The sequence below is a fragment of the Theropithecus gelada genome, chromosome 8 (genome assembly GCF_003255815.1).
Source record: "Theropithecus gelada isolate Dixy chromosome 8, Tgel_1.0, whole genome shotgun sequence".
NCBI lineage: Eukaryota > Metazoa > Chordata > Mammalia > Primates > Cercopithecidae > Theropithecus > Theropithecus gelada.
In genome coordinates, this window is record NC_037676.1 from 103,535,991 (window position 1) to 103,547,288 (window position 11,298).

Consider the following 11,298-nt stretch of genomic DNA (forward strand, 5'->3'; position numbering starts at 1 on the left):
TGAAATTTGTGTGGCAGAGATATGTCTTCTTAACTAAAGAGGTGACTCCTATTGTGAAGTAGGTTAATATGTCACTCTTTACCATGGCCTAGATGAAATATGTATTCAAGCCAGTGTTTAAGTTTTTGAGTCATAACTCCTTTGAGAATTTGGTGAAAGCTATTGAATTTGCCCCCAGAAAGTTCATGTACTTACCATGTAACTTATCCTCATAGGTAGTGTTTCTTCATCTCAGCACCGTTGAAATTTGGGCTGGATGATTCTTTATTATGGGACTCTGTCCTGGCGATTGTAGGATGTTTAGCAACATCCCTGTCTCCTACCCACTTATCCAAGTAGCACCTCACCTCCGGTTGTGACAACTAAAAATGTCTCCAGACATTGTCAAATGTTCTCGGGGTCAAAGTCTCCCCTGATTGAGAACTACTGCCTAGAAGATATGGCATATTGGTAACTTTATGTGATGGTTAGGGAATTTGAAATACAAGGAAAAAAATGAAAAAAACAAAAAAAAACAAGGAATGGATAAGATTCAACATCTGTGAAGTGACACACAGTAAATGAAAGGCGGATGAATTAGCATTACTACCAGCTGGTGTCCTACTTATGTTATAGAAATGTGACAGCAAATGTGATATGAACTCCTTAGAAGCATTTTTATACACATTTCTGGCTTTGATTGTGAATGCTACAGTAACTCTCCTGTTTTTCTTCTTCTGCCTTTAGACAGTTACCCAAGGTTAAGATGCAATAAACATGTACCTGTTTTCTATCCAAAATCACAATCAGATTAAAATGCTTCTCTAAAGACCTCAAAAGCTTATTTGTTTATTTGTATTCATGTAGGGTTTGGGGGGATGAAAGAATTGGTTGATTAATCAACATATTATTTTCCCAATAAACAGATTATTCTGACAAATGTGTAGTGGCAAATAATAGCAACAGCAATAATGACAACAATAAACTCACAACAGAAATGGATTTATTTTTGTTTATTTATTTTTTACTCGCTCTTTCTCTTCCATTCACTTCTGCTTGTTGAGATTTCTCACACGTGCAACCTGGATCGTCTTGTCTTCTTTATATTCTTTCCCCAAAGGAATCTCATTCACTGTTGTGGCTTTAAATAGCAAGCTTCAGGTGACCCCTACATTTCTATCTCCAAATTGACATATCCAAATGCCTACTACTCATCTCCCCTCTGATGTCTTATAGACATTCACATTTAATACCATATTATATTGAGTCTAAGGAGCCATTAATTGTAAGTCACATTTATGTCCATAAGATTAAAAAATACCACCAACTGAATTATGACAAAATGCTGACATCCTTGATTCTAAGATACATCTTGATTTCAGAGACTTTAAAAATAGACTTAAAAAAAGTGTGATTTACTAGAATAGCACCAAAAAGAATAAAATACTTAGGAATAAACTTACCAAGAGAAGTGCAAAACTTGTATTCTAAACTCTAAATAACATTGTTGAAAGAAATTAAAGAAGGCCTAAATAAATGGAAAGGTATCTTATGTTCATGGATCAAAAGACTTTGTAAAGATGGCAGTAATTCCCAAGTTGATCCACAGATTTTGGTGCAACCCCTATCAGAATTCCATCTGGTATCTTTACATAAGCTTATTCTAAAATTTATATGGAAATTCAAGGAGCCCAGAATAACCAAAACAACATTGAAAAAAGAACAAAATTGGAAGATTCACATTTCCCAATTTAAAAACTTATTACAAAGCTACAGTAATTAAAACAGTGTGGTACTGGAATTAGATTAGACATATAAATCAATGGGATAGGATTGAGAGTCTGAAAATAAACCTTCATATGTATAGTCAATTGATTTTCAACACAGGCACCAAACAAATTCAATGGGGTAAGGTGTAGTCTTTTCAGCAAATAGTACTGGGATAGCTAGATATCCACATGTAAAAGAATAAAGTTGAATCCTATCCTCATACCATATACAAAAATTAACTCAAAATGGATCAAAGACCTAAATGTAAGTGCTAAAACATAAAAATCCTAGGAGAAAATATAGGAGTAAATATGCATGACCATGGGTTAAAAAAGCCTTCTTTTTTTTTGAGACAGAGCCTTGCTCTTTCACCAGGCTGGAGTGCAGTGGCACAATCTTGACTCACTGCAACCTCCACCTCCTGGCTTCAAGAGATTCTCCTGCCTCAGCCTCCCAAGTAGCTGGGACTACAGGCACATGCCACCATGCCCAGCTAATTTTTGTATTTTTAGTAGAGACGGTGTTTCATCATGTTAGCCAGGATGGTCTCGATCTCTTGACCTCATGATTCACCTCAGGTGATCCACTTGTCTCAGCTTCCCAAAGTGCTGGGATTACAGGCGTGAGCCACTGCACCAGGCCAAAAAAGCCTTTTTAAGGTATGACACCAAAAGCATTAGTGAGAAAAGAAAAAAAAAGAAAGATAAATTGAACTTCATCAAAATTAAGATACTTTGTGCTTCAAAAGATGCCATTAAAAAAAAAAGACCACCTACAGGATAGGAGAATATATTTGCAAATTATATATCTGATAAATGACTTTTATCTAGAATATGTAAAGAATGCTTACAACTTCATACTAAGAAAGGAAATACCCAATTAAAAAATGGGTGACAGATCTGATTAGATACTTCTCCAAACAAGATATCCAAATGGCTAATAAGCACATGAAAAAATGCTCACCATTCTTAGTCATCAAAGAAATGCAAATCAAACTATGAGATAGTATTATACTTCTCTAGGCAACCTAGAGAAGCCTAAAGACCAGCCAGTATAGTTTTTGCTGAAGAAATTTCAAGTGAATGAAATTTATAGAATACCTCATGAGTATGAATTTATGGAGAGCTTTTATAACTTGGATCGAATTTGTAATAAGGACATTTAGAAAAGCAAAGAATAAGCAAAACAATTAACAGCTACTGGGAAGATTAAACATTGTGAAAGAAATACAAGTTAATGATAGTGTATTACATGGCTGAGCAGTGACTAGCATTTACATAATGATATAAATATGAATCAAACCACAGTTCTAAATGCCAATATAACTTTATTGGGAGGATAGGGAAATGAGAGGTTTGTATGTGTGGTAGGGACAAGTAGTGGGGGTTGGTGAAGTGAAAGAGAGCTAAATTCTCTCTGCCACAGTGGAAAGTCCATAGGTAAATGCCTAAGACTGGGGAAAATTTCAAGAAATAGTAGTATAAGAATGTTATTTAGAAGTATGTAGATAAATATCAAAAGACTTAACTAAAAGTAATTTTAAGTAGCTGTTGCTGAGAAGAGGGAATTTGGCAGGTAGCAAACTCTGTTTTTCATAACTAGTGCTATAGGACTAGTTGAATTTTTAAACGGTGTGCATTTTTACTGTGATAACACAAACTAAATTAAACAAAACGATATTTTATTTCTAATAATCTTCTAACCATTTTTGTTTCTAGGCAATATGTATGACTTCACAGCCTCTGTACTTCAGAAAGGTGGATGATTAGGTCCAGGTATTATAATAAGTGCAGGTATTGTTAGCACCCTTGGCATCTCCTTGCAATTAGAGTCTCTACTTTTCATTCCAGGTAAGGACATGCCTTTATGTTTAACTATTCAATTTTTCTAGTTCTCTACATACCATTCTAATAGTTAGGCACTCAGGCAGCTGAACAAACTAGGGAGGAGAGAGCATCCAAAGTAAATGTGCCCATCCTTTCTGTCTTTCCATGATTACTCTTGAGCAGGGGGCAAAAACAAACATGCAAATCAAGAATGGAGTGATTCATTCTTCTTCGGGTAGGAATTCATACAGGTGTCTTTTGGATGACACCTGTGTCTTGATCTTAAGCATAGTGCTCTCTTGATTTGATGGATGGCTTTGATTTTGTCTGAAATCTATTGACTGCATTGGTGATAACAGGATGACCTCACACAGAGAAATATGACCTGGGAACGGCTTCTGTAGTTTTTCTTAACTTCTGATGATTTATATAGATATTTTTATAATGTCTCCACTTTGAACCATTATTTTGAAGGAGAGAAGACAATAAAAAAAAAAGTTTAGTTACACTCTGAAATTTAACCACTTTTTGGCCAATTAATACATTTTGTCTATTAATACTTTTAATTACATGCCTAATTATATTCTGTATTTGATTTCAATAGTAGTTAAGCCATTCAGGCTCAGAAGAATTTTTAATGACTGATTACTCAGATATAAAATAAAAGAGCTAATCTGAGTGACTTCCAAGACCCCTTCTAGAGATTGAACTTCTGTGATTGATGGCTCAACAGGAACTTCAGGGTTTTTAAAAGAGAACTGTATTTATGAAAGGCAGAATCAAAATCATCCAAAACTCTATCTGTATAAAAATTTGAAACCAAGGCAGTTTACTATTTAGGTAGAAAATAAAAATGAAGGCCGGGCGCGGTGGCTCAAGCCTGTAATCCCAGCACTTTGGGAGGCCTAGATGGGTGGATCACGAGGTCAGGAGATCGAGACCATCCTGGCTAACACGGTGAAACCCCGTCTCTACTAAAAATACAAAAAAACTAGCCGGGCAAGGTGGCGGGCGCCTGTAGTCCCAGCTACTCGGGAGGCTGAGGCAGGAGAATGGCGTAAACCTGGGAGACGGAGCTTGCAGTGAGCTGAGATCCGGCCACTGTACTCCAGCCTGGGTGACAGAACGAGACTCCGTCTCAAAAAAAAAAAAAAATAAAATAAAATAAAAATGAAATTTCTATGTTTTATAAAGGAAAACTGATTGAGGAATAAATAGAAAATAGCATGAACTAAGGGGAAATACTTGTTGAAACTTCTGTGACTATGTTAATCATGTTTTTTATTTTCTGTATCTTGTGATGTTTTGACATTTGGGCGGGTCATACAGCCTTGGGGAGAGACTGCTCCTCCCAGGGCTAGCTAATTCCTGAAGGAAATAACAACTTACCTAGGAATATACCTTTCATATGCAATCTCAAGTCTGTATCCACAACTGCCTGCTCTAACTCTCACACACCAAGCCAATATTTTACCCTGCCCTAATGCATTCCCAGACTAGATACCAGGCAAGTAAGGACCACCCATATAGGCCAAAGCCCACTGAAGTTATTTAAACTGGCACGCTCTAAGCTGTTTACTCCATCCAGCCTTGACATTCTCCTGAAACCTCCCAAAAAGGCTCTGACCTAGGCTTTCCTCTTGTTCCTGCTTATGCCTGCTAACCAAACTTAGTGCTTCCCATGTGGCTCTATGTGGCATGGCTTGCCTCGTTCTCCCAGGACTTGTAAGTAGTAAATTATTCTTTCAATGGCATTGGTCTTTCTGTATCATCACTCAGTCACCTCTATAAATTAAAATCCATGGGTACAACGAGATAGTGACCTACACTTAGTTTTTGTTGTCTGTGTAAACTGGGGGAGATTCCCTGTTTTTCATGATCCTTATAGCTATAGTTGGTTGTTTCACTTGCTTAGGACACTTTATAAATGATAATTCTGACGTTGTAACTCAGTTCCTATGCAGGCCATGTAATTTTGCATGATTACACATCAAACCCCTAGATGGCCTGATGTCTCAGAGTAAATGACTTGTATCCTAACGTTCAAGGTGATAAAGTCATCAGGTGATAAGAAAGTCAATGAATTGCCAGAGAAGGAATTTAAAATGATGATCTTAAAGAAACTCAATGAGATAAAAGAAAATACAGATACACAATTCAGTGAAATCAGGAAAGCGGTTCACAGTATGAATGAGACATTTTAAAAAGAGATAGAAATCATTAAAAAAAAAAAAAAAAACCCCAGAAATACTGCAGTTGAAGAATTCAATCAATGAAATAAAAAATACAATAGATAACTCCAACAACTGACTTGATGAAGCAAGGGGAAGAATCTCTGTGCTTAAAGACAGGTCATTTGAAATTATCCAGTCAGAAAAAAGAAAGAAAAATTTAAAAGGTTAAAGAAATCCTACAAGACTTATATGACACCATTAAGCAAACAAATATCTGTATTATAAAAATTTCAGAAGAATAAGAGAAGGGAAAAGGCATATAAAACCTATTTAATGAAATAATAGCTGAAAACTTGCCCAGCCTGGAGAGAGAGATTGATATCCGGAGCCAGGAAGCTTGAAGATCCCCAGATAGATACACTTAAAAAGGTCCTTTCTGAGGCATATTATGGTCAAATTGTCTAAAGTCAAAGACAAAGGGAGAATTCTTTTTTTTTTTTTGTTTTTTTTTTTTTTTTTTGAGACGGAGTCTCTCTCTGTCGCCCAGGCTGGAGTGCAGTGACCGGATCTCGGCTCACTGCAAGCTCCGTCTCCCGGGTTTACACCATTCTCCTGCCTCAGCCTCCCGAGTAGCTGGGACTACAGGCGCCCGCTACCTCACCCGGCTAGTTTTTTTTTGTTTTTAGTAGAGATGGGGTTTCACCGTGTTAGCCAGGATGGTCTCGATCTCCTGACCTCGTGATCCGCCCATCTAGGCCTCCCAAAGTGCTGGGATTACAGGCGTGAGCCACTGTGCCCGGCACAAAGGGAGAATTCTAAAACAGCAAGAGATAAGTGTCAAATCACATGTAAGGGAATCCCCATTAGACTAACAGTAGGTTTATCCACAGAAACCTTACAGAACAGGAGAGAATGAGATATATATTCAAAGTGCTGAAAGAAAAAAAACCTAAACGTTTTCATCAACCTAAACGTCCATCAACACATGAATGAACAAAGAAAATGTGAAATATATATAGATCACATATATATAATGTGATATAATGGAATATTATTTAGTTATACAAAAGAATGAAATTCTGTCACCCACAGCAATATGAATAAGCTTGGAGGACATTATGTTAAGTGAAATCAGAAAAATAAATACTACATGTTCTCACTTGTATGTGGAGGCTGAAAGTATTGATCTGCTAGAAGCAGAGTGTAGAATAGTGGTTACCAGAGGTGGGAAATGGCAGGAGGGAGAAGGAGATAGCCCAAAGTTTGGTTAATAGATACGAAATACAACTGGAGAGGACAAATGAGTTCGAGTGTTCTATAGCAATAAAGAATAACTATAATCAACACCAATTTTCTGTATACATTCAAATCACTAGAAGAGTAGATCTTGAATGTACCCAACACAAAGAAATGATAAATATTTGAGGTGATGTATATGCTAACTACCCTGATTTGATTATTATGCATGGTATAGATTTATTGAAATGACACACTGTACCCCACAAATATGTACAATAGTATATGCCAATTAAAAATAATAGATACAAAAAAGCAAAAAACAAAAAATAACAAAAACAAAAAATATTATAACTTTGCTAAGTATCGTATATAAAAAAATTATTGTTTATACTCGTCTTATTTCCAAAGTAGACTTGGAGTACCCAATTACCCAAGTGTTAGTTTTATTTAGCTGACATTTTAACTTTTTTTCTTTCACATAATTTCAGAAAGTCAATAAAGAATGTGAATTGGTTAACCTTAAAGAGAGCTATCTTTAGCAGCTTGGAATTTAAAGTACAAATAAATGAAGGATGTCTTTCATAAGCAAATGATGTGTCATTTGGGACAAATGTGATATGATGTGTGGGTTCATCCAACATAGCCATCAGGATACTGTAGTATACCTGGTGTAGTTGCAATTTCCAAGATGGGGGTGTATGTGTACATATCAACCTTAGTAGTTAATTTCATCACTGACTGGCTTCAGCTTTTCTTATGTGTTCAGCTTGGCTTTCTGTCAGTGGGGATGAATGGATGGATATATTCAGATCCTTCCTTTGCCTGATCCATCTTCTGACTCATGACTTACATGTGTCAGATGTTTGGCTTACTTGAATCTGTGATCATGTTAGTGCATTATTATCTGTTCCACTAGAGAGGGAAGAGGTCTCAAGGCCTTGTCTCATTAGCTCTACAGTCGACTCAACTGTCCTAACCAACCATTCAATTCAGGAGATGTGAAATGTTTGCATCAACTGGGCAAATTATGCTAACTGACTGTGGCTTGGTTTCTACATTTGTTCATAGGGACAATCTAAGCCAACATTTTGTCCAATAGCATATGTCGACCATATATAGGGCTGCCTGCAAGTAGTTGGCTTGTTTCTAAAATAACCCAGTGACACTAAAAGCCCAGACTTCACCACCACACAATATATCCATGTAACGAACCTGCACTTGTACCTCTACATCTATAAAATAAGTAAATAAAATAACCCAATTAACTGGAGGGAATGACAGCATACAATGTTAAAAACAATTGTGTAGACGAAAAACTAATTATAACTTAGTTGAAAATTGACTTTTTTAAAAATGACTTTTTCAGTTCGGGGATATTTCAATATTTAATGTATCAGTGGGGGATGTATAGATATACTCAGTTCCTTCTCTTGCCCGATTCATCTTTTGACCAATGGCTTACATGTATCAGATGTTTGGCTCACTGGAAAGATAAGTAAGTTGAGAGAAATAGGAAAGTGAACTTTTCCTATTTTTGAGTCCAAAGTTTTTGGGATACATTTTAATCTCTGATTTTTCTTGGTATTTAGTAAAATTCACATTTGTTATAATATGGTGAATCCTGAGTACTGTAATTTTCAGACAAACTTTTCTTTTGCTGTTACATTATTGTTGCAATTATGAGAGTGAGTGTATTTGTCATCTGGCACAGCATTTCTTTTTTTCATAATATAAAATGCTTAGCCTGAATTGTGATCAAGAAGTGGCAGTGTAAAGCTTCAGGTCATAAATATGTATTGAAATGGGAATGAAGGTAGCAGATCCAAAATATTGGAAATGCAGCTGAACAAGCATTTAAGGAAGGGTGTGCTCCTGAATGATACCAATATATCTGGTTGCTGCCTAGCTAGGAAAGGAATGAGTCAACTTGCTGGACAAGTCCAACAGAGACTGAAGCTCTGAAATTGTGAGAGAGTTCTCATGTCCTGTTCCCACAGGATTGCCAAGGACTTTACTTTTCAGCAAAACATAAAAAGGTGCATGGGACCTTAATGTTAGAGCAGGCTTTTGGTCTTAGCACAGTGAGCTTCTGAGAGCAGTTGGCTGCTGTTTTGCATATTCTAGCTGAATATGCTACATGTCCTAGCCCTGATTCCTCTATGTGAAAAATCTGTAGAGTGTCCCAGTGCAAGGTCCCATGATGCACCTTGCAGAATTACTATATGGACAGTCATTTCCAACCATCCAAAGATATGATCAGTCTCTTTGCAAAAGGAATTCTGGCTTCACAAATTTTATTTTTTCCCCATTTTTTTTTCCCATAAACACCGAGTTACAAATTGTGCACTTCCAAAAATAAAGGAAGAGAAGGGTGCGGGGAAGAGTTTTGTGATGCGTGTGTGGGAGGGGTGAGGGAGGAAGAGTTGGGAACCTGTGGTGGGCCCCCTACCCAGCCCTGGACAGGGCTCCAGCCCCTGCAATGGGGCCTCTGAGGAAGAGGTGGGCAAGGGTCCAGGGTAGCTGAGGGTTGGAGGAAGCCTCTAAATCCAGCGCTCACCCCCAAAGACTCTCCAATGCATGACAGGGGTAGAATAGGGAAGCTGAGGAGGCTCAAAAAATGGAGCAGCAAAAAGTAAAATGAAGTTAGTGGATACAGGAGAAGTGGATCATCATGATAAGGGGATTAAAGAAGGAAAAAGTAGGTTAAGGGAGCAGTGAAAAGGTCTCCCTGAGGCCCTTAGGGAGAGGTGGGGGCCAGCTTGCCTATTAATTTAATATTAAATTGGGGATGGGGGAATTGGATTGGAGAGGAAAATTTATTTCCGGGGATGATTTTTTGGCCTCTCGGCCAGTACAGGAGAGGCCGAGGCCTGGGGAAGGCGGCGGGACCTTCGGGAGCGGGAGTCCCGGGTTCCTGTAAGTCCAGGCGGAGAGGCTCCTGAGTCCTTCCTCCCCACCACCCCATGCCTCTGACAGTGGAAATGCCAGAGGGCGCTGCTGCGGGGGCAGGAAGCCTGCCCCTGTCACCCAGCAGGCAAACGCCGCGGCCTCACTCGCACCGCCTCACTCGCACCGGGTGGATACGGTCTTGCCGCTCCTCCAGTCCCAGTCCGCTCCAGGCCACCGCCCGAATCCCTGTCAGTCCCCCGCGTGGCCTGGACCCCACCGGTGCGACCGCGTCTCTGATGTCCCTTGGTAGACCTTGGGGACATCCTCTCCCGCGCTGGAACAGGAGATGGCAGCGGAGGATGAAATGATCTGGCAAGAGCCTCCAGCTGTCATCTGTTCCATCACTCATGTCGTTCATCATCCCAAGCATGTCCACGAAGCCACCCGACGTTCCCAGCATCCCCAAGGGGGAGACAGCCCCAGCCTGCACCCTGCAACTGTGATGCCACCTGCGATGCTGAGGAAGGGGCTCCAACACCTGACAGCAAAGGCTGACGGCGAGTAGCAGAGGGGTCCACCAGGAACGAGGGATCTTCGGGCTCCACGTCCCTTATGAGACTGGACATCCTGATCCTCGCTCCAGGGGGCTCTACACCGCCCCGGATTCAGGCTCAGCGGCCCATCCGCGGGTTTCGCTTCTTCGCGTGCTGCAGGATCAGGGTCGCGCAGCCCGGGAAGCAGGATTGGTCCTGGCTTGAGCTCCTCCCTGTCCCTCCACACCCAACCCCTGCCCCGTTCCCTTCAGCCTCCTCCCGCAGTTGCCTTTCCCGAAGATCCCAACCCCCACTCCTGGACCCCGAGCCCGACTGATATTTATTTATTTATTTATTTTTAATCATTATCTTTTCCTTCCAAACAAACACCAGACAACTGCTAACATTTTCTTAAATCACCCCTGCTTCGTTGCCATCCCAAAGCAGCATCATAGAGGGGAACTGCAGAGAGATTGGTGTCGTTCAGTGTGTGTACTAACACGGAATCCCTTTGGAAAATTATAGGAGACAAATCAAGGCCTCCTCAAATGGAATAATCGTGAGATCGATCTTATGTATAAAACATGTTAATTTCTGTGAATAACTCAGTCTAGTCTACTCATTAGCCTCTTGGTAATGACATTGCAGGGAATTTTTTTTTTTTTTTCGCATCATTTACTGCTACTGCTCCTTTGAAATTTCCATCATAGCAAGTAAAGCATTTGCTTAAGGTTGAAAGGAAGAGTGTGCCAGGATCTGTTAACAGTGGTGAAGTAAGTGCATTGATCAAGAATTTAGAGGGTTCTGGCTTCTGGGTTCCCCGTGACGTGGGGGAGGCTGGGATCACCGGAAGACCAATGGGGTAGAAGAGGGGGGAAGAGGAATGTG